This window comes from Xyrauchen texanus, chromosome 16, assembly GCF_025860055.1.
Source record: "Xyrauchen texanus isolate HMW12.3.18 chromosome 16, RBS_HiC_50CHRs, whole genome shotgun sequence".
NCBI lineage: Eukaryota > Metazoa > Chordata > Actinopteri > Cypriniformes > Catostomidae > Xyrauchen > Xyrauchen texanus.
This window is the reverse complement of record NC_068291.1, coordinates 21,462,649-21,486,059: the sequence shown is the minus strand read 5'-3', so window position 1 is coordinate 21,486,059 and position 23,411 is coordinate 21,462,649. Positions and strand designations below refer to the sequence as shown.

General features: G+C 37.6%; 1 protein-coding gene across 2 annotated transcripts in view; it reads right to left on the bottom strand.

Moving 5' to 3' along the window:
- Positions 1-20,423, bottom strand: part of LOC127657026 (bromo adjacent homology domain-containing 1 protein-like) — a 43,111-nt gene extending 22,688 nt beyond the window's left edge. Inside the window, exon 1 of one of the 2 annotated variants that reach the window (XM_052145664.1) lies at positions 20,193-20,423. The gene's annotated coding sequence lies outside the window, so the exon portion shown is untranslated. Of the gene's footprint in view, positions 1-4,945; positions 5,064-20,192 lie in introns of those variants that run through there. The other variant, XM_052145665.1, reaches the window with a different exon arrangement.
- Positions 20,424-23,411: the final 2,988 nt, after the last annotated feature.

Genomic DNA, 23,411 nt, shown 5'->3' with positions numbered 1-23,411 from the left:
TTATTTTGCTTATTCAAAATAAACACTTCAGAAAAGGGTGCATAATTTCCTGTTAATTTTAAACACATTTGGCATTTTTTAACATCTCAAGTTTTCTTTAAACAAATTAATCTCCATTGTGACTGGATCAGTCAGCGTAAACCCACTTAATAAATCTATTTGCCCCACCTAAAGGAATACTTTTTGGGTTTAATACCAGTTAAGCTCAATCATCAGCATTTGTGGCATAATATTGATTACCACAAACAATAATTTTGACCAAAAAGAAAAAAATCTGGGTTCCTGTGAGGCACTTACAATAGAAGTAAATGGGGACAATCAGTAAACATTTAATACACATGATTTCCGAAGTATAGCCACAAGACGTAAACAATTTGTATGTTAACATGATTTCAACTTGTATTGAACCCGGAGTATTCCTTGAAAAATTAAGTGCTTTTTTGGGGGGGTGCTTTTTACCCCAAAACTATCCTTTCACTTATTGGAAATTTATTTTAAAAACCTATGACTTAATCACCTTGAACAAAACTGAAAATGTCAAATAAGTATTGTGTATCAAAAAATAAACATGATGATTTCAGTTATTTTCAATAGGTAAATAAATTAGCAACATTTAAAAAAAAAAAAAACATCAAATTGCCTCAAAATTAAGCTCTAGACATTGCAGCAAAGTGCTGTGGTAATTTTTGTTGCTATTTAGTGTTTTCCGAGAAAATAAAACCAAATGTGCCTTTTACCCCAGGGAGCTTTTAGTCCCATTGTACTGTACATTAATCCTAGTGCATATTCACCAATTATAAATGCTGTATATAGGTTGACCAGAAGTCCCTGTTTACACAGTCCAGATTTTAAGAGGTGTGTCCCAGAGTCCTGACAAATCTCTAAAAAATGTAATTATGTCCCAGTTTCAGCTGGTAGGCTTGCTGTTTTTTTTTTTTCTTTCTGAGATTATATATCCTCTTTGTCCTTCTCACTATTGTATCTAGTATAGTTTGCAGAGAAGAGAAGCAATTTTGTTGTGTTGCACGTTGATTTGACAATACTTTTATTCAAGTCTTTCAGCAAATCACCTGAAATGTGAAATCTGGTTACCATGGCGATGACATCACATGCTTGGTGCTTACATTCTTTGTCGTTCTGTCAGTCAGCACAAGTTAGAAATGCCCAAATAAAACGCGTTTTCAACAAGGAGCTGAAAGAAGCCAATCCATTTCTTCGTGCGACACATGAAAATGTAAACAAGTTGCAGTGAATGTTCATTTCCCCACGACCATGGATGTAAATCAGACAATGTCGCATTCAGACACTGCACCTTTCACACTGATGGATTCGAACTATGTTCTCTTGATGTATTTAAAGATTGAGTATTAAACTACACTCACCTAAAGGATTATTAGGAACACCTGTTCAATTTCTCATTAATGCAATTATCTAATCAACCAATCACATGGCAGTTGCTTCAATGCATTTAGGGGTGTGGTCCTGGTCAAGACAATCTCCTGAACTCCAAACTGAATGTCAGAATGGGAAAGAAAGGTGATTTAAGCAATTTTGAGCGTGGCATGGTTGTTGGTGCCAGACAGGCCGGTCTGAGTATTTCACAATCTGCTCAGTTACTGGGATTTTCACGCACAACCATTTCTAGGGTTTACAAAGAATGTTGTGAAAAGGGAAAAACATCCAGTAGGCAGCAGTCCTGTGGGCGAAAATGCCTTGTTGATGCTAGAGGCCAGAGGAGAATGGGCCGACTGATTCAAACTGATAGAAGAGCAACTTTGCCTGAAATAACCACTCGTTACAACCGAGGTATGCAGCAAAGCATTTGTGAAGCCACAACATGCACAACCTTGAGGCGGATGGGCTACAACAGCAGAAGACCCCACCAGGTACCAATCATCTCCACTACAAATAAGAAAAAGAGGCTACAATTTGCAAGAGCTCACCAAAATTGGACAGTTGAAGACTGGAAAAATGTTGCCTGGTCTGATGAGTCTCAATTTCTGTTGAGACATTCAGATGGTAGAGTCAGAATTTGGCGTAAACAGAATGAGAACATGGATTCATCATGCCTGGTTACCACTGTGCAGGCTGGTGGTGGTGGTATAATGGTGTGGGGGATGTTTTCTTGGCACACTTTAGGCCCCTTAGTGCCAACTGGGCATCGTTTAAATGCCACGTCCTACCTGAGCATTGTTTCTGACCATGTCCATCCCTTTATGGCCACCATGTACCCATCCTCTGATGGCTACTTCCAGCAGGATAATGCACCATGTCACAAAGCTCGAATCATTTCAAATTGGTTTCTTGAACATGACAATGAGTTCACTGTACTAAAATGGGCCCCACAGTCACCAGATCTCAACCCAATAGAGCATCTTTGGGATGTGGTGGAATGGGAGCTTCGTGCCCTGGATGTGCATCCCACAAATCTCCATCAACTGCAAGATGCTATCCTATCAATATGGGCCAACATTTCTAAAGAATGCTTTCAGCACCTTGTTGAATCAATGCCACGTAGATTTAAGGCAGTTCTGAAGGCGAAAGGGGGTCAAACACCGTATTAGTATGGTGTTCCTAATAATCCTTTAGGTGAGTGTATATTTAACTTGATACAGTGACCTAAACATTTTATGTTTATGACGTAACACACCCGAGACGTCTGATGCAGGTGTAGATTGACGGGCTCTTAAACAAGCCCTCATAATGAATCTCCAACTGATTGACAAATTCACTTGTGAAATGGATATCTGTGAACTGTATGCCAATGATTGACTTATGATCACTAATATGGTAGTAAACAATACATTGTATTCTAAAGCCGCTTTTTGTATTGACTTATCAATGATTAACTCTTCTGCCACAAGAATGTAATGCATTTTAATTATATGAATATTTAAAAAAATAAATAAATAAATACAAAAAAATTATATATATAATATTTTTAAATATTTAAAGATAACCATGTATAATTATATATTGATATAAATATGTATAATCTTTATATATTGAATCATTGTTACATGAGGGGCTTTCTCAGCAAATACTTGTACATGCGATTAATTAATCGGGACACCATGTAATTCATTCGATAAAAAAATTGTAATCGATTGACAGCCATAATATTTATATAATACTGATATATTATTATAATATCTCAAATATTGAGATGTGAGAAATGGAATTGTGTTTTGAATTTTAGGTTCAGTTTGTTTTAAAATGTGTACCTGATATGACAAGTAATTTCATAATTACACATGCAATATGACCTCATATGGATAGAATAGAAACGGCTACATGGAATTTGTACATTCGAAAAAGAAAACAAAAATGTGGTTAAATCATGAAAGAATTAAAATAAAATATACATTTTCACAAACTATATATACACAGTTAAATGCAGAAGTTTGCATGCCTCTTTTGTTTTATAAGTTTTAACACCCTTTTCAGAATGTAAACAAATAATAGATCAAAGATCATACTTTGTGTTCTGCCTTTCAGAAGCTACATAGCACAACACATATAATCTCATTTACACAAAGCATCATGTTCAAAAGTTTGTATCCCCTTGGTCCTTGTGTTGCCTTCTTGAGCATCAAGCAATGTGTGCACCTTTTGTAATAGTTGTGCACGAGTCCTAAGTGTGAAAAACTGGATCTCAACATCATGTAGGCCATTGTTGGGAAGAGCTCAAATGTAAAACCAAAGAATGCGCAGGACCTGGAGGATTTTTCTTAAGAAAAGTGGTCAGCTTCCATTCTCAGGACAAAGCAAGGACTCATGAACAATTATTACACAAACAGTCATTGATCATCAAAAAAGCAACACACAATATTTAAGACTGTAAAAATCTGGCCACCTAAATAACATTTCAAAGAGCCGTTCAAGAAGTAGGCTAAATCAGCAGTCTATAATGCTGCGAATGTCACAAGTTATTGATCTGGATGGATATGGGATTATAAAATAATAGACTACTGCTGGTCACATCAATTGAGTGACACAACCCAAACTCTCCGCTAGAAAACGAAGTGGGTCTCGATTTTGTGGAAAATTAGAGACTCCATTCCTAGAATGGTGACGGGAAACGGACTCCCTTTCCCATAATTTGCACCATTCCGTTTTGGGGTTGAGGTATCAGCACATGACTTACTGGCAAATAACCGTATTGCCATCTGGCGTTTCAGGCGTAAACCGAAAACGTTTATAAGAAATAAAGGTTTCGCTGCTTCATGCATTGAAATGCGGTTAAACGCGACATCTGACATGGAGAGACGGAAAAAGTTGCTCTGATCTCAGTGTAAATCGAAATTCACCCCCAACTCAATGTACAGAGCAAACAGATGCTGTTATTTCTTCCTCCACTGCAGATATGAGGAAGGGGAGGTGTGGATTCAACAGACTGAAAAAGAAAGGAGGAAACCCGTTTGATAGAAATGTACAGCGCCGACGGTCTTTAGCAGCGCGATTAAAGTAATCCTGGATAAAGGAAGCGCGTGCTGGAGGTGTATGAAGATGAGAGGAGCTCGCGCGGCTCATAGGGCGTATCACATACACATACTCAATCTCTCTAAATATATGCTACAAAACAGCGCTCTTCGCCTAACATCCTACGTTTTCTGACTTCGTATTGCGAAACCGAACCAGCACGGTAAACTCAACCTCGACCAATTAATACCAGCTCTGAAAATCACGCTAAACCACCAACCGTGAGAATCAAACGCCAAAGCGGAGAACACACTCGCTCGCTCCCTTCTGAACTGCCGAGCTCGCGATCCTGGGCTCGATGAAAGAACAGTTTCTTAAGTGTAACTAAAAAACGATTCTCGAGCCGAATCAATATAGCAATGATTGCGGAGCATATTATGTTTCAGGCTATTTCCCCACCGGAGAGACAGAGAACAGCGCATAACCAAACCAAGATCAAACAGATTAGTAAACCTTCATTTACCTCGCCGTCCACTCACTCCGCTGTATTTCCAATACAATGATCACATCCCGCGAGCAACGAGGTTCTTGTTGTTGGGCTATTATAATAATAGCGATGTTGAAGAGTGAAATTAAACGAGGGGAGCACACACAGCTGACAAGACACGTTTATTCGGTGACCTACTTCCGAAGTAGCGTGCTGCTCGAGATAACAGTCATGCGCTGCATTCGTGAAAGCCGCTGTTGCTGGGACGAGGTTTCGTTGACTTCACTCAAGTAGTGGAGTCATTTTAAATGCATAAATGACATGAGAGTTGGATCAAGCTACAGCTCATGTAAGCTTACTATTGGTCACTGGTCGGTTTCGTGCAGTGAGCAAGTGCCTTGGATCAACAGCTCTTACATAATGGGCAATAATTGTAGGTGGGGGAAGTTTGCATTAAGTTCACAGAGCTGTCCAGGTACACATTCATCCCCATCTCCTACATATAAATTCAAACTGGTTGTTTTTGACCTTTCCATTAAAGCATGCATGGTCAATAAGCTTGTCACGCTTAAGACTGGTCTTCGGCTCCTTAATGTGAGAATGATGTGTGTAAACAAGTACCTAAGGCTAGTAAAAATAAACAATGTAATAGACATGCAATCACACCATAGCAAAGTCAACTAAATTTGATGTCCCTAAACTACCGGCTAAATTTTACACATACAAAATGTTCCTCAAAATCATACCCTCACTGACGTTTGTCTTTTACCTAATGCCTCTCGTTTGCATTCTAGGCTGTGGAGTTGGATTCAAACTGGTTTGAGATTGAAAGGTGTTGCATGAAGGGGATGACTGCATGATTTCCATATGAAATTATAGCATTTGTTTAGCTTTTGTTGTATTTTTTCTGACTTGTTCCTAAATTAAAACTTCACCCATCACACATTTTCCCAGTGAAGTGAAGACATGTATTTTAGTTCTTGGATAGCCTAAAGAAACAAACTGCATGCCTTTTCAAAAACATTTGTTTAAAGTTAGTTACAGTATGTGGCTTATTCCATTTGTAACCAGTGTTAAAGAGTACAAATTTAGATAAGAAATTGCAAGCAATAAAGTAACAATTTAAAATATTTTACACAAACATGCAATTATGGGAGAAAAGTGACTTAAAAACCATTAACAATTGCATATTTCGGTAACGCTTTACAATAAGGTTCCATCTGATACAACATTAATTAACATGAACAAACAATGGACACTTTTTCTGCATTTATTAATCTTGGTTAAATGTTAGTTTCAACATATACAACTTTTGATTGAAATTTTTTTTTGTATATGTTAACATTAGTTAATGCACCATGAACTAACAATGAACAATAGGAATTTTAACTAACATTAACCAAGATTAATAAATGTACGAATGGACCTTATTGTAAAGCAGCATTGTGTTACCCATATGTCTTTTTCATTTGACTTGTTTTCATTTATTGTGACAATACTTTGAAATCTGCAATTTTATAATTGGAGTCAATCATTCGCCCCATTCAAAAATGAGCCTCTGTGTTTTCCCTCTGTTCACATTTGTAACCCCTGACATGTTTACTTGTCCTGTGAGCATGTTTTACATGAGCCAGAGCAATCTTATTATTAAATCAATAATAGACCCTTCACACATTCTACATAGAAAATATAGTAGTTGTGTGTGTGTGTATTATGACAAGTTTTACTTGCTTTAATTTATGGAGCTTTGACACCATCTTTCAGAAGGGCACAGTGGAATTAAATGGCTCTGCTCAACTGACAAGTCTGTACTTTTATTTATGGTTTACAAATCTGTGTAAAACACATCAAATCTTTTTAGAACCTTCAACTAAATTGTGGTCACAAATGTAACCAGTGGATTATATGGGTTAATTGTAATAAAGTCTAGCAATTAATGTTTCATATTAATATGGTTAATATTTTCAATATCCTTAGGGAATATGACATTTTATTTTTCACACAAAAAATGAAAACATCATACTTACACCAATAAGCTCAACAGATCAAATAAGCATTTGCAAATCTAACAAAACTTGCTTGAGGCCAGATCTTAACATACACAAACGGATATAATTTAGGATTTGTAGCATGCTCCAAGATTCTTCGTCTAAGGAGGCAATGACTATGGAGAATATCAAATCGAGATGTTTAATGAACAGTGGCTAAAATGACTGCCCAGGATTATACTGCACAGACCGGTTTAAAACAATAACTAGGGAGCCTTTAAAACACTCACTGTGTGTTGAAGAAGGGCAAGCAGCCCAAACTATCACATCAACCTTAGAAAATACAATATATTAACATTTCTTTATACAAGTATTAAACTGAACCTCTCTCAAGAACATGGTCGGCAGCTTACTTTAAATCTGTTCTCTTCCTGGTTTATTGAGAAATGTTTATGCAATTGTTTAGGAGTACAGGATCTTAAGCTTGGACAGACTTCAAGTTTTTGATTAGTCTATTTGTCACATAACCCATCTTAATAAAACTATGTTTTGGACACTGGCAAAAGGGAGATTATGTTTAAATTTGCCCTTGGGGTTAGTACATCACACTCAAAAATGACGTCATTACCCTTACTTAATTGAATGAGTTTTTATAAGCAATTTAATTCCTTTAATTCAGATTAAATCAGTTTTATTGAGCCAACATAATTTAGTTGGATCAGGTCAAATGAATGTACTATAGTAAATTTGATTCAACTTCACTGGGTTCGTCAAAATCAATTTAATAATGTTTAATTTAATACATTTTATTATGTTGGTTGAACGTAATTTATTTGATTAACCATAAATATATGCCAGGTGAACAAGTGTAAGGAAAGTGAAAGTGTTGCACTGTCAATTTGAAATGGAAATCCCCAGCCCAGATACAGTATATCAGTGCTACAAAAAAGTATTCATGTTTTTTCAACTCAAATGGTTTAAGTACATTTACATTTTACAAATTTAACTGGATAGAACACAATTAAATCAAGTTGTGACAAAATTGTGTTGCTTTAGTTCATTTTAATTAAGTAAACTAAACAGCCTGCAAAATTCATTTTTATTTTTATTTTTTTACTAACAAATTGGAACATACAAATAAGTCAAAATCTTAAGCAATGAACAATACAATTATAGAAATTTGCTTCATTAGCCATCAATATCTAAATTTCCGACTATATAAATAAACTAGTATGCGTTTTTTCATTTACTATATTTTAAGCCAGTTACACTCCAAAGATTCGACTTTGTTATCTCATTTCATTCTATGATACTGCTCAAGGAGGTACATCTGAGCCACTATTCATGTGGCAATGAGCACACTGGTTGTATACTATTCTGTTCATTTGCCCTGAGAATTTTGAAAAGATTCTCAGAAAGAGGCTGAATAAGCATTAGTTAACCCTTGTTAACCCACTGAGTTATTACAACAAGAGTGCAGCAGCACAGTCTGATACCAGCACTCACACATTGCCCAAGAGTTCACTGTCCACAGTGAGACCTTCTGCCAGTTTAGCGACTCAGTATTCACTTAAATCCATTTTAGTTGACTAAAGTGATGCTTTATAACATTACCAAAAATTGTGGCAGCTGCTCCTCTCTGACATCTTTCCTTTCACTGCAAGATTTATAGTGAGTACATAACCAGTATATAGTGTAACATGCCACCCAGAGAAGTTGAACTGTTATTTGTTGTTCCAGGACAAAAGCAGAAAAGCATATATACTATAGTTCTTATATTTCTACATTTGAACTTTTAAAAGATTTATAATGATTTGTTTAAATATTTTTAGGACTATGTGTATCTTTACGCCAGCCATAAAACAAACACAAACACACAAACGCTAGTCTATAGTTACACATGCTAGTCTCTAGTTACTGCTCATCGCTGGTGGAGCTTGTGACTGTTAGATGCAGACCTTTTTATTTACCACGGGAATTCACCACTGTTATTATAACCGAAGTTTACATTCCCTCCAGCGCTAACGCTAAGGAAGCGCTCTGTGAACTGTATGGGGCTATGAGCGAACTGCAGAACGCTCACCCCGACAGACTGTTTGTTGTCGCCGGAGATTTCAACCATGCAAATCTCAAGACAGTGCTCCCTAAATTCCAGTTTGTTCCAATCAGTATGTGGACTTTGCAACAAGAGGGGCGAATACGCTTGATATTGTTTACACAAACATCCCAGGCGTGTACCGGGCGGAGCCCCGCCCCCACCTCGGCAACTCAGACCACATCTCTGTTATGTTAATTCCAGCATACAGACCGCTCGCCAGACACACAAAACCACTTCAGAAGCAGATGAAAACCTGGCCAGCAGGAGCCATCTCTGCTCTTCAGGACTGTTTTGAGTGTACTGACCCATGTTCAGGGAGGCTGCAACATATGGTGATTCTACCAACTTGGAGGAATACACAGCATCAGTGACCAGCTACATCAGCAAGTGCATTGATGATGTCACTTTCTCCAAGACCATTACCACACACTCCAACCAGAAGCCGTGGATGACTGCGGAGGTGCACACGCTGCTGAGGACCCGAGACTCCGCCTACAGAGCAGGCGATAAGGCAGCCCCAAGAACAGCGAGGCTGCTGGACCAGACAACATTCCTGGCAGAGTGCTCAAGAGGATGTGCAGACCAGCTAGCAGATGTTCTTATCGACATCTTCAACATCTCTCTGAGCAGCGCCGTCGTTCCAACGTGCTTCAAGGCCACCACCATCATCCCCATGCCAAAGAAGTCTTCAGTGTCCTGCCTCAATGACTACTGTCCCGTTGCACTCACACCCATTATCACGAAGTGCTTCGAGAGGCTCGTCATGAGGCACATTAAGACCCAGCTGCCCCCCTCACTAGACCCACTGCAGTTTGCCTATCGTCCAAACCGTTCAACGGACGACACCATCGCCACCACTCTCCATCTGGCCCTCACCCACCTAGACAAAAAGGACTCCTACGTTTGAATGCTGTTCATAGATTTCAGCTCAGCATTCAACACAATATCCTCAGCACCAGATTGGAAAGCTGAACCTGCTGGGCCTGGACACCTCCCTCTGCAACTGGATCCTGAACTTCCTGACTGGGAACAGCATCTCCACCACCACCACACTGAGCACTGGGGCCCCCCAGGGCTGTGTGCTCAGTCCACTGCTGTTCACTCTGCTGACTCACGTTTGAGCAGCAATGCACAGCTCGAACCACATCTTCAAGTTCGCAGATGACACAACCGTGGTGGGTCTCATCAGCAAGAACGACAAGTCAGCATACAGAGAGGAGGTGCAGCGGCTAACGGACTGGTGTAGAGCCAACAACCTGTCCCTGAATGTCGACAAAACAAAAAAGATGGATGTTGACTTTAGGAGAGCACAAGGTGAACACACTCCGCTGAACATCGTCAAGAGCACCAAATTCCTTTGTGTTCACCTGGCAGAGAACCTCACCTGGTCCCTCAACACCAGCTCTATCACCAAGAAAGCCCAGCAGCATCTATACTTTCTTCGAAGGCTGAGGAAAGCACATCTCCCACCCCCTATCCTCACTACATTCTATAGAGGGACTATTGAGAGCATCCTGAGCAAACGCATCACTGCCTGGTTTGGGACTTGCACAGTTTCGGACCGCAAAGGATGGTGAGGACATCATCGGGGTCTCTCTTCCCTCCATCAAAGACATTTACAAAAAACAATGTATCCGCAAAGCAACCAGCATTGTGGACGACCCCACACACAAACTCTTTACCCTCCTGCCGTCTGGCAAGAGGTACCAAAGCATTCTGGCCCTCACAGCTAGACTGTGTAACAGCTTCTTCCCCCAAGCCATCAGACTCCTCAATACTACTCAAGACTGGTTACACACACGCACGCGTACGTACGTACGCACTTTAATTACTGTCACTTTATAACTGTCTGCTACCTCAATAACTGCTATGTGCATAGAACACGATCTCATAGTATGTTATGTTTACGTTTTTAGAAACTGTCATCTTTTTGCACTACTGTGTACTGGTTGGCACTGCACTTTCTCTCACTTCAGTCCTGTTCATTGTTAGAAATTTCTTGTACTGTCCCGTACTTTTTTTTTACATGTTTGCATGTGCACTTTATATTAGGTATATTATATAGGTATTTTATTTAGTTGTGTAGTCTCATGTGGTTCGGTGTTTGTCCTATGTTTTTTTTTTAATGTAGCACCATGGTCCTAGAGGAACGTTGTCTCGTTTCGCTGTGTACTGTACTAACTGTATATGGTTGAAACGACAATAAAAACCAATTGACTTGACACACACGTTGGTCTACCTATCATTATGAGGACTCCATAGACATAATAATTTTTATACTGTACAAACTATAGATTCTATCCACATGGTCACAACCCCTAAACCTAACAATGTTTTTACATTTTCAATAAAACATAGTTTAATATTTTTAAGCTTTTAAAATTATGGGGACACTAGAAATGTCCTCAAACCACATTTATAACATAATAACCTTGTAATTAACAGTTTGTAACCTTAAAAAAAAATTGTCCTCGTAAACCACACCCACACACCCACAAATAAATATCCAAAATTCTTGTAATATCAAAATTAAAAAATGCCACAATAACAAATGTAATCAAGATTCAGTTGATCAATAATTAAGGTAGGGAAAAGCCAATTTAATCAAATAAGTGAACTTTGGTTTCCACTTTTACTACCTTTCAGGCTTTGCTGTCTGGGAATGGTGCTAAACAGCTGTCAGTGGTTCACAATTTTGACAAAATAATTGTATTAAATATTATAAATATATTTAAAGCTGAAGTGTAATTTCTGTGACACCAGCTACACAAAACGGAATTGCAAAAATAAACAATGTTTTCAAAACAGCTTTCTGAATATGCCCTTGTCTACAGTTGTTCAAACAGTCAGATAGCCCCACCCCCCACTCATGCCATTGGTTGAGTAATGTTGTTGGGGTGGGTTTAAGCAGGTTGCTCAAAATTAACAGGATTTTTCATAGCGCCACAGAGACACCGTATTTACAGTTTTCGAGAAAATAAACCCATGAATGGCTTACTAATAGTTGTCTCTGCATAATAAACTGGTACAGAAAATGTAATTTAACACAGAAAAAGTTACACACCTCAGGCAGCTTTATTTATTGACCATTATCATTGTTCACTTCTGCTGATTCTAAAGATGTTTGAGTTCTAAAAGTATGATTAATCAACAAACCAATAAGACACAGATTCAAAACACTTGCGGGAAGAAACACTTAAAATTTTGAAGTGAAAATACTATTCTTGAAGATACAACATACACTGGCTGGCCTTTTGAGATGGTACAACAAAAAGCCTCTCCTTACAAACAAGATTTTGCACTATAGTCAACACTTGTGTTCCATGAACACAAGGACAACGGCCAAAATGATGTCTGAGCTAATGCATCTAATTTATCTAGAGCAAACACATTAAGATAATACATCATACACAATTAAGCTGACTTGATAACATAATAACCCATGCTCTTTTACTGTATGTTGTCTGTGTATGAAAATCAACATAGACAAATTTAACAATAGAAAACTAAATAGAAGATTTCACATGAGAACTTGATGTAAAGACCAATAATACTGTATTTAATGGAATCAAATCTCCTTATTAAAATATAATTACACTCTAAGAGGCAAATGAGAAAAGCTGAAGAGGTATATTTCAAGGGATGCAGTCTAGCTCCAATCCCCCTCATCATTATTGATGTGAAAAATAAGCAAACTCCAATGCAAGTATATTTGCTCCTCCAAGGCTGTTTACACAGTGTTTGGGATTGATAACCGTATTTACTAACAGGTGTGATCTTCAATTTGCCATGTACATACAACAGTAGCTGATTGAACACGGTTTGTATGATGAGGTAACTGAAGTCATCACCTTTCTCTAATGACAGATAATGATTGTAAATATCGAAACGTTGTATTGCGTCCTTAAGGATTTAACATTTAATCTAAACTGTTCTGCATTTCAGGACACTCCAGCTGCTTTTCATTCATTCAGATTTCTCTTAAAAATCTACAGTAGTTACTTTCAGGATTTTGTGTCTCACTCAAATACCTAATATTTTCTAATATCACCAAACACCACCTCTATTTTACACTATTTTTCATGACCTAAGAGAGGTTGACAGCCCTAAAATTAGTAACTGACAGGAAAGAATAGCCCATGAAGCATGTGCTTATGTCATACAGGATGTCAGTGAAGATGCAGACAACTGGTTACCAATTGCAGTTCAATTCATAAAGCACATATCAACCAGACTCGCTCTCAAAATTCCCTGCAGAGTCACCAAACCATATTTAGCACTCCAAATAGGACTGTCAACCACATTCCACTGCAACATGATCATGGGGTAAATCGACATATTGGTTCTGAATGTTCGTGTATTCTGAAATCGATCCCATTCTGCCAAATTACAGACAAGCCTCATCCCTCATCAGACATTTTTTCATCAATTCAAACATGTTAACTTTTTGTGCTACTGATAGCAGATTGCACGAGCAGCCTCAAAGACATGGGCTCTGGTCCCATGGAAACCAGGCAGTAAATAAATTTGAGCACAATTCTGAGTTTGCATTTTAGCTCTAAAATTATATTTTTACTCCACTGACAGTTAGGTTTATGATTGTGTGTGGGGAAAAGGGTAATTCCTGTTTACTGTGTTACATCATTTACAAAAAAAAAAATAAAAAATAAAACACACTTGGCATCACTCTGTGGACATTGCATCCGGAAACAGTAACTCACACATACCCATACGTTCAACAATACTTCCAGCTTCGGAAGCCATAGGGGGCCGTGGTTCTAATTATTTCAGTAAGCTCAGACCGATTTAAGCTAAAGAACATTAACAGTGCGGTTGTAGTCGGTCTACTGCTGTGTGAATGCAGCCAAATAAATGTGAAAGTAGAATACATATGCACACACATAACAAATCTACAAAAGAGTTGTATAATTTGTGGAAGAGTTGTTCTCATGTTCAATTAAATGATTAGTCATGTCTGGCTACAATAATGTTTAAAAACAGAGTGTAATGCAATCTTAAAATGACATATAAAAAGTGGTGAAGGAGAGGAGAACTGGACAGTTTCTATTTACAGGGCATGTTCATTTGTCAACCTGATCTCATGAAAAATTATGTGACTGTGGCAACATTTTTGCAAAATGAAATAACGTGGTTCATTACACATATCGCTGCAGTTTCTAGGTGAAATGTCCACTGAGGTTTGCTAAAAGCAAGTTAAATGTTTTACCAAAAATATATTTTTAACATTAATGCTCTAAAGAGCTGTTCAGCTTGAACGTCGTTCAAAAACCTGGTAGAGAATTTGCAATAGGTTCCCTATGGATTTTCCTATGGGGTTTTATAATGGGGTTTTTCAACTAATATGTAAAATAAGGCCTGTGGAATAAGTCACTTGACGATACATGGACGTTTTTATCTACAACATAAATGACACAAAGTCATACCTCAAACATGAATTTTGAAGCCGTATCGATTACATTTAATTACCAAATTCACATGAGGCAGGCACATCGCTAAGGGACACCGTGCCCCCCTAAAGCAAGACATTGTCAACTAGTAAATAAGCCTATGGAGAAAAAAAGAAATTCTCTCTCCAAACAATCACGACAGTATTTATATTCTGCGTTATCAATTTCGTGGCAACAGGATCCAACATAACTCCAAAGAACACTGATCTAAGTGTAACTGCATATTTAACACAAAACTGAACTTGAAACAGAATTATAACCCAATTTACTTATAAATGACATAGCATCCACAAATAGTCACCAAAAATTGCACAGACCTACCTCATTAACTATTCGAATATGACAGCCAATGGCTAGTCCCAAAGCATAACCAACAAAAGTTTAAACCTTACATATGATTCCTGTGTGTGCTGCAGTCTCAAAAGTGCTTTATCTATGTGCTGTGATTCTGAGAAGTAGCAGCATGGATATAAAAATGTGGTTTAAAGACTCGAGTTATTATCACCTTCGCGAATACTTTCATAAGTGTAATGTTCATCGTGAATACTAACAAAAGTGGAGTTGTAATTAGTGTTGTTTTTATTGGTGCTTCAAGGTTTTAGTTGTGGAATATGAATTAGTGTGTGGAATGGAAGAGCTTTTGATGTGACAAGCTGTGGTGTAATTTATAAATGTATTGCAATTGTTCTAGGCTGGACTATTTTGTTTGTATGGTGTTTTAGTGTTATGAGATTTTTTATTATAAAAATTAGTCTATTTCGATTATAACTACTGACTGAGTTGTCTTGCATTGTGGTGTGGATATTGTTTTGGTCTATCTCTATCTGTGACTATGTGTAATTTATGTTGTAGATCAAAACGCCCACGTATCGTCAAGTAATGTTTACCTCAAACCTTATTTTACATACAAGTTCAAAAACCCCTTTACAAATCCCAAAGGAAAATCCCCATAGGGAACCAACGGCGAATTTGACTTCTAGGTTCGCCTACAAATTGAGATCATTGCTAAACATTTCTATTGACTTTTAAATGAACAAACTTATCTCTCAAACCTAAACCTTTAACCAGAACCTAACAAAGTGTCGCAAAAAGCAATTTTTCTAGTTTCAAATATAAAAATCAATGTTCCTACTCCAAATTGTACTCCTTAACATAACCGATAGTGTCATAAAAGCAAATATGAGCTGAAAAACACAATAGCTGAAGCAAATGCGTCGTTTCGTGGCGTTTCTATGCCACATTCAACTCACATCGACTCACGTGATTTGCTGAAGTTGTACCCCAGTCTTCCATGTTCAAAGTCCAACGCTCTATCAGATAAGCTACCACGCAATTTAGTCACGCTTGAATAAGCTTGTAAATGTAGTAGATTATGTAATGTAAGCGTTAAAATGTATCATCTTTAAAATCATGCATTAAAGTGCAATTTTTTCAATGTCATAAGGTAGTATTGTGTGGGGAAACAAACAAAAATTGTGTTTATGAAGTGTTAACTTGCCATTTTTGATTGTGTGAAAGTGAATAAAACTCGTTGTTGCTGTTGTGCCTCTAGTGTTTATTTAACCAGAAAACTGCTGGATATGTAGAATGAGACACTTAAAACTCATTTTGTTTATGATTCTATCAGACCAGGTTGTCATTTGTTTGGTTTTGTTAGTTCAGCCTCTCGGATGACAGTTTGCCGCCACTGAACTGACAGAAGGCAGGAAGTCTAACTCTTGTTAGTTATTAAAGAGGGTGTCTTCAAAAGATGTATGGCAACATTCCCAGGAATGCCTCATGGATATTTTCCTCTGAGAATACACCTTTTTGACAAATCATGTTAAGATTAGAGAGAAAGAATCAAGTCCTTCAGAAGCTTCCAGCATTTATAGAGAAAGATCAACAATAGATTGACTGGGTTCCAGCTGTGAAATAACAACCAGTACAAACAACAGAGGCAGAATGTCTTGTTCTCACACACTGGGTGTTGCCATCTGTGATTTTGAAGACCATGTGCTCCACAAGTTACAGTGGAAGCCCAAGGTCTTTCAAATGCTTAAAATATTTTACTGTGGCTCATGAACAGGCTTTACTGTCCTTTAAGTGTTAACATTTAAGCATCGATAATAGACTGGAAGGATTCAACCTCTTTGCACTGACCACAGCTGCAAACCCGCAAACAGCTGAATCTGGTTTCAGTGGCCACTCTTACCCCCCATTCTCTCTCTGAACAGACTAGTAAATTTCACAGCTGTGGCTCTGGCTCGGGACCAGGTCGTGTCTGATGCGTTAAAAAATAAAAGCCACATGAAATGACTCTTCTTCAAACATATGTGCGAGATGGAAATGTCATTACCTTTCAAGTCCTGAAGGCAATGAAGAACATTCCAGTGTCCTCATTGAACTAAAAATCCTTTTTAATCAAAGTACTTTTGATGTAACCTGAAGAATTTCTTGCCTTTAGGGATTTCATTTGGGATGAAAGAAATGGAGACGAGGGAATTCACGTGAGCCTTTGTGAGTTTGTATCATCAGCCAAAATGATATTCATAAAAATAACACTCACTTGTTTCATATACCTTAGTGTCACCATTTAGTCATTGCGCCTGTATAGGTTTTCAAGATTTTAGTGAACAGCTTTCACTGGCGTCAAGGGAAAATGATTATTCATAACCGATTAGTCAGCTGACATTTGGTACACATTTTGTAGCATGTAATAATTCAAAGAACTATTTGCAAATGAATTATTAAAGCTTGATGAGAAGGAAGACAGCAGAAGAAAAGACGAGTGCACATTACAACCGAGCTACATAGAGGTTAACAAAAAAAAAAATTTATTTTATTGATCTGGTCTGTTTATCTTTGATGTCACATCTGTGTTATTTGTAGTATTAACAATTTAACAGGAATAAATGTTCGGAATCAGTTCAAATAGTTTTTCACCACATGAAAACATGCAACATCCAAGATACATTTTTGGAATATGTCTAAATTGTACAAATATGCCAAAGGAAAATGTCACATGTAATTGAAAGTTCAGCTTGGTCTAAATTATGCAAGTGACTTGCAAGTGGCCCTGTTCTGGTAGGTCAGCAGCAAATCAGTTTGTTAGTAACTGTCAAAACAAAGTCAAAAGAGGCTATTATTTTATATCAGCAAAAGAGTCAATACTCTACGTATATACTACAGTTGTGTAAACACTGTATCCCCACTTGTAATCATTTCAACTTTGCCTTTTCAAATCCAATTCTCCATGTCAATTTTTCGATTTGATGTGAAACAAGTGGAGAAGACATAGTCCCATTTCACTCCATGCTGTACAAATTTGGTAAATGTGGTTATGGACCATTAATCTAAAAGTCAATTTGCTGCACATAATCTGCTCTCTGTAATAGGACATCACTGATGATCTGTTCAGCGAAAGATATCCTAATCACGCATACATGCTTGATGGATTTTTTCTTCCAGGAGGTGATAATTCATGTTAAATATGCTTTATGCTGATTCTATGAGGGAAAAACTGTGATGAGTGGAAAAGAAAATATTTTTTTTATAGCTACACATTATGTTTGATATTTCTTTTAAAATAAATCACCACAGTTAACATGAGACTACATTTTTTTTTTTTTTTTTTTTTTTGCATTTAAAACACACTTTCCGCCTTTAAGGACCTTTAATGTACTAAAGCCTTTATTTTGTGTAACTGCAAATAAAAAGATTCAATGAGAAGTAATGTATGGTCCACTACCCTGATTTTTTAAGAGGGCCTCATATAATCCTTCAATCTAAGCTCCTTTGCAGTCTAACTTGCTTTGCATTTTAAGTCATTGTAGCATTTTACGGCCCAGAAATATTGCCTCATATGTGCCAATGCTAATATTTACAGTGAAGGTAATACTCTTGAGGACCACTATTTATTATGGACCCTGAACCCTCAAACAGGGAATGAAACCCTCTTTAATCATTGTTCACACTGCTGCTTTCATTTCCCCCACATTTTCAACTTTAAGCTTTCCATCTACGTCAAACCATAATTACTGTCACTTTAAATTCAGCAGACCTGTGTGCCATGTATACCCTGTCGTGATAGTGGCATTTAGACCTAAGGTTATATTTTACCTTGTCAGTTTAATCCAACCATTTCACCTTTTAGCTGACTTTTTTGGATGGGTGGTAGGAATTGTTTGAAGATTTTAAAACATTGCCTTGAACTTACAAACCACATTTAATTTGGAACATTTAGGTCAAACAAAACCAATGCAAAACAAAACCATTATGAGTTGCTACCTGAAATTTCTAATTGTTCTCAATTAAGGCACTTTAACAGAACAACCCAATGAAAAATAATGTGCATTAAGCCACACTATATATCAAATAACGTAACGGAACATCAGTGAGGAATGCAGTCTTCTAATTGGAAAGCATAAAATGGGTGTGTGTGTGTATATATATATATATATATATATATATATGCTGATGAACCAAAACATTATGAACGCTCACAGGAGAAGCAAATAACATTGATAAACTCCTAACATGGCCACGTCAAGGTCAGGGTAGATTAGATGGTAAGAGAAAAATCTGTTCTCGTAGTCAACATGTTGAACGCAGAAGAAATGGAAAGGAGAAAAGACCTGAGCAACTTCGATAAGGACCAAATTTTAAGGCCAGAGGGCAAGGCTTGTGGGGTCAGCAGTGGTTAGTACCTACAGAAGGTGGTCCGAGGAGGGGCAAAACACAAACCAGCGATAGGGCAACAAAGGCTATATCATAACAGAAAATGTAGAGCATGTAAATTCTCACAAGTCACAAAGGAGGCAACAATTTAACCTTATTATGGATGACATTCATGGCGTTCAATAATGAACCATTTAAAGAACCAAGAAAAGTAGAATACGTGAATCAAAGGAGGCAATGGGCAAATATCAGACAAGTAATAGGCTAATGATATACAGCACTGCAATCACATTCCAAACAAACTTCCACTTTCTTCAAAAGAGGCTCTTGACTTAACTCGAATAAAAGTATTGTATCAGATAGGATGAACTAGGCATGTCAGGTTCACGTGTTTTCGACAGAGAACAACCAGTGTCTTTGCAAAAGACTGCATCCCGTGATAGCGTTACTAACACACAACATATTAGACACACACGTAACACCACAGCGTGCTATTTGCGACGCGACAAAAAAGAATGCTCCCATTATAATCAACTCAACTGCATATCCTGTTAACGAGTAGCCGGAAAGAATATTGGTAATATTATAATTGGACGTTCACACGAAACAAACAAAGACGCAACGCCAGGAATGGAGTTGAACGCATGTGTCACGAGACGCGTTTTTAAAAAGTTCAAGTTCTTTTTAACCTGACACGGCGTCTAAAACGTGGAGTTCAGGCGCGAGACACTGGAAAAAACAGCGAAACACGAGTCAGTGTACATAGAAAAACGTCGTTCTGTGTGAACGGCCCCTAATCGGAGCGTTCTAGTTTTGTTGCTTCGCGTCGGAATTTGACTTAGAGATCTATCATCACTGTGATTAAAATAAGGAAACGAATTTGACTTTATATTTCCTTTCTCGTGCACAATTAAGGAAAGTAGCCTAATTTTCATCTTAATTAATTAATAATATGCAAGACAAAATAACGTAAATTAGAGGACATCACGCAAAATAAGTAACATCTTGTGCGTACAGAATCTTCAATGCAATAGAAACCTCAATTCTTTCAAAGGAACGGATTCTCATACCTTCTGTTGTGTGTAGAGCCTTGATTCGCCACACAATGGTCCGGTGTAGAGTCTCACTTCGGTTTGATCTCTAAACTACATGGAAAAGCGAGCTCCCATTCTACTGTCATCTTGAGGAGAACACCTGGAACAGGGCACACTCAGGCAGAACTCACGCAAACACTTTTGCCATGGATTTTACATAACAACACCATCCGCTTTCAGATGGCTGTGTTTTCAAAACCTAGTGAGCTGCCTTTTTAGATAGTACGTTTAAGCACAATAGTTGCGTGTCGAGTCAGGTAAAAGCGCCTATGATTTTCAAATATATTGCACGCACATATGATGCACAAAAGTGCTCGGATCGCGGAACTCATAACGCGCCTATGTTGCCCAATAATTCTGTCTAGATAGGCAGCTCAATAGGTTTTATTACGCAGCCAGTGTGTTGACGTATTACATGCTGGGGCATCATGGAGTTTCTTAAAGGGCTATGGGCACAATTGAAGCGAACCATTATTTTTTTAGATAAAGTTAGTTGTAGTGTTCTTTCGAAACTCTCTTGATAAGCGCAAATATGTATTTGATATTTATTAAGTTTTGAATAAAGCGAGGCGTGTTATATTATAATACCAATTAATCTCTGAAAACATCGATTGCCTTTAAATTAACTGAGGATCCAAACAAACATTTTATATATTATTCTTATTGAAATATAAGTCCTCAGTTTTACACACACATAAATCAACAAAAAATTAATGAAGACCTAGAACCTTTAGAACTGTTATTTATTTATATATCTTAATAAATGTAAAGAAGTAGTTCAGAAATCTTAGTGTCCGACCGTTACTGATGCATGAAAGCCATGGCACTGGTCTAAATGAAGAAAGAGAAACCGAGCTCTGTGTCTGGAGTTCATGCAATGAGGACTGGGCCACAGTGAGGTGGATAGAGATGGATAAGTGAATAAGGAAGAAAAAGTTGAAGGAAAGAGACTGAGGCAAAAGAACAACAATTTTGTTTACATTTGTGTTCAGAAATCTACAGAACATGGAAGGTCTTCAATCACAATTAATTTATGCCCATTTGGTGCATAAATTAGGTTAAATTAACTTATATTTCATGAAGCGTGGTTGAAGAACTCTTATCTTTCCATAAAACTAATGATAGAATGCAAATGTATCCCAATTTATGATGTCAGTTTTAAAAAAAGTTACATTAAAAGAACATTTTGCAGTGCTTTTTTTTTTTTTTTTTTTTTTTTGACAGTATTCAACTTAATTTAGAGTAATATGTTTAATCAGTTGAGGAAAAAACATTTTACATATCAGATAAAAAGACTAAAATATTGATATTGTGTCACAAAACTTTTGTGGGATTTAATTCAGGATGGACCTCAAAGATATTAGTCATTAATCTTAAAGTTAAATTATTATTCTTTTTTTAAACAATGAACCTTAATGTTTATTTAATTTACAAATAAAATGACTTGCACTGCACATAAATAACTAATATTGGCATTATATTCATGATGTTAGCCAGAGGGGAACTGGCCCCCCAGTGAGTCTGGTTTCTCCCAAGGTTATTTTTATCAAATTAACCAACATCTTATGGAGTTTTGTGTTCCTTGCCACAGTCGCCTACAGCTTCCTCACTGGGGTTATAAATACAAATATTATTTCATTATTTAATTTTTATACACTATTTACAATCATATTTAATCAAACTACACAATGATCGAAGACTATAGATATTATGGTTAATTTTTTTGTTAATGCATGATTTCCTGTAAAGCTGCTTTGAACAATGTGTGTTGTGAAAATCACTATACAAATAAAATATTACTTGACTGTGATGAATTTAATAAATTTGCAATTAAAGGGATAGTTCACCTCAAAATGAAAATCCTCTCATCATTTACTCACCTTCATGCCATCCCAGATGTGTATGACTCCCTTTCTTCTGCTGAACACAAAGATTTTTAGAAGAATGTTTCAACTCTGTTGGTCCTAACAATGCAAGTGAATGATGACCAAAACTTTTAAGCTCCAAAAATCCATATCTTCAGAATTGATGTGATAGGTGTGGGCAAGAAACAGATCAATATTAAAGTCCTTTTGGTGGCAAAAGTTCTTAACGCTCTCAAGGAGGATGCGGGAGACGGCGACACACACACACCCACGTGCAGGCTCTGCTCTCTAGCCCTTTAAATCAATCTCCGCTCTAACTGCAAGCTGTTAGAGGTGAATTCCCACAGGTGCCAACCCTTACCGCACTCACTCTGCATCGCTCTCCACAGACGTTGCTCGCCACACCCCCATCACCATATACCCCCATGGCCCAACTGATACTCCCCCCAAGTTCAAATTCAGGGTGTGATGAGTGACTCCAGCCAGGTCTCCTAAGCAACCAAAATTGGCCCGCTTGCTAGGGAGGGTAGAGTCACATTGGGTAACCCAATTAACAGATAAGTGGTTCTCGCTCTCCATGGGGAACATGGTAAGTTGTGCGTGGATCACGGAGAATAGCACGAGCCTCTACATGCTACGAGTCTCCGCGGAGTCATGCACAGTGAGCCACGTGATAAGATGCAAGGATTGACTCTCAGAAAGGGAGGCAATTGAGACTTGTCCTCAATCACCCGGATTGAGGTGAGTAACTGCGCCACCACGAGGACCTAGTAAGCAGTGGGAATTGGGCATGCCAATTTGGGGAGAAAAGGGGATAAAATTTTTTATAAATATATATATATATATATATATATATATATATATATATATATATATATATAAATATATAAAGGTAGTTAAATTGTCTCTCACTCAAAAGCTTCAAACTCAAATGTTAGCTGCACTGTTACACACACCCACGTGCAGGCTCGGCGCTCTTTCCCCTGCGGCGGTCTGGATCGCCCTTTAAATCACTCTCCGCTCTCACTGCAAACACAAAACAGTTGTTTGAGGTGATTTCCCACAGGTGCCAACCCTTATCGCATTCACTCTCTCAGCCTCGCTCTCCATAGACTTTGTTCGGCCACGTCCCCATCACCACTCTTTTTTACCATAAATCAACACTTTCACATTTTGAAAGTGGAGATTTAATGGCTGAATTATCCTTCTAAAAATATGTGTTGTGCAGAAGAAAGAAAGTCATACATATCTGGAATGTCATGAGGGTGAGTAAATGATACGAGAATTTTCATTTTTGGGTGAACTATCCCTTTAAAAAAAAGTAAAGTCA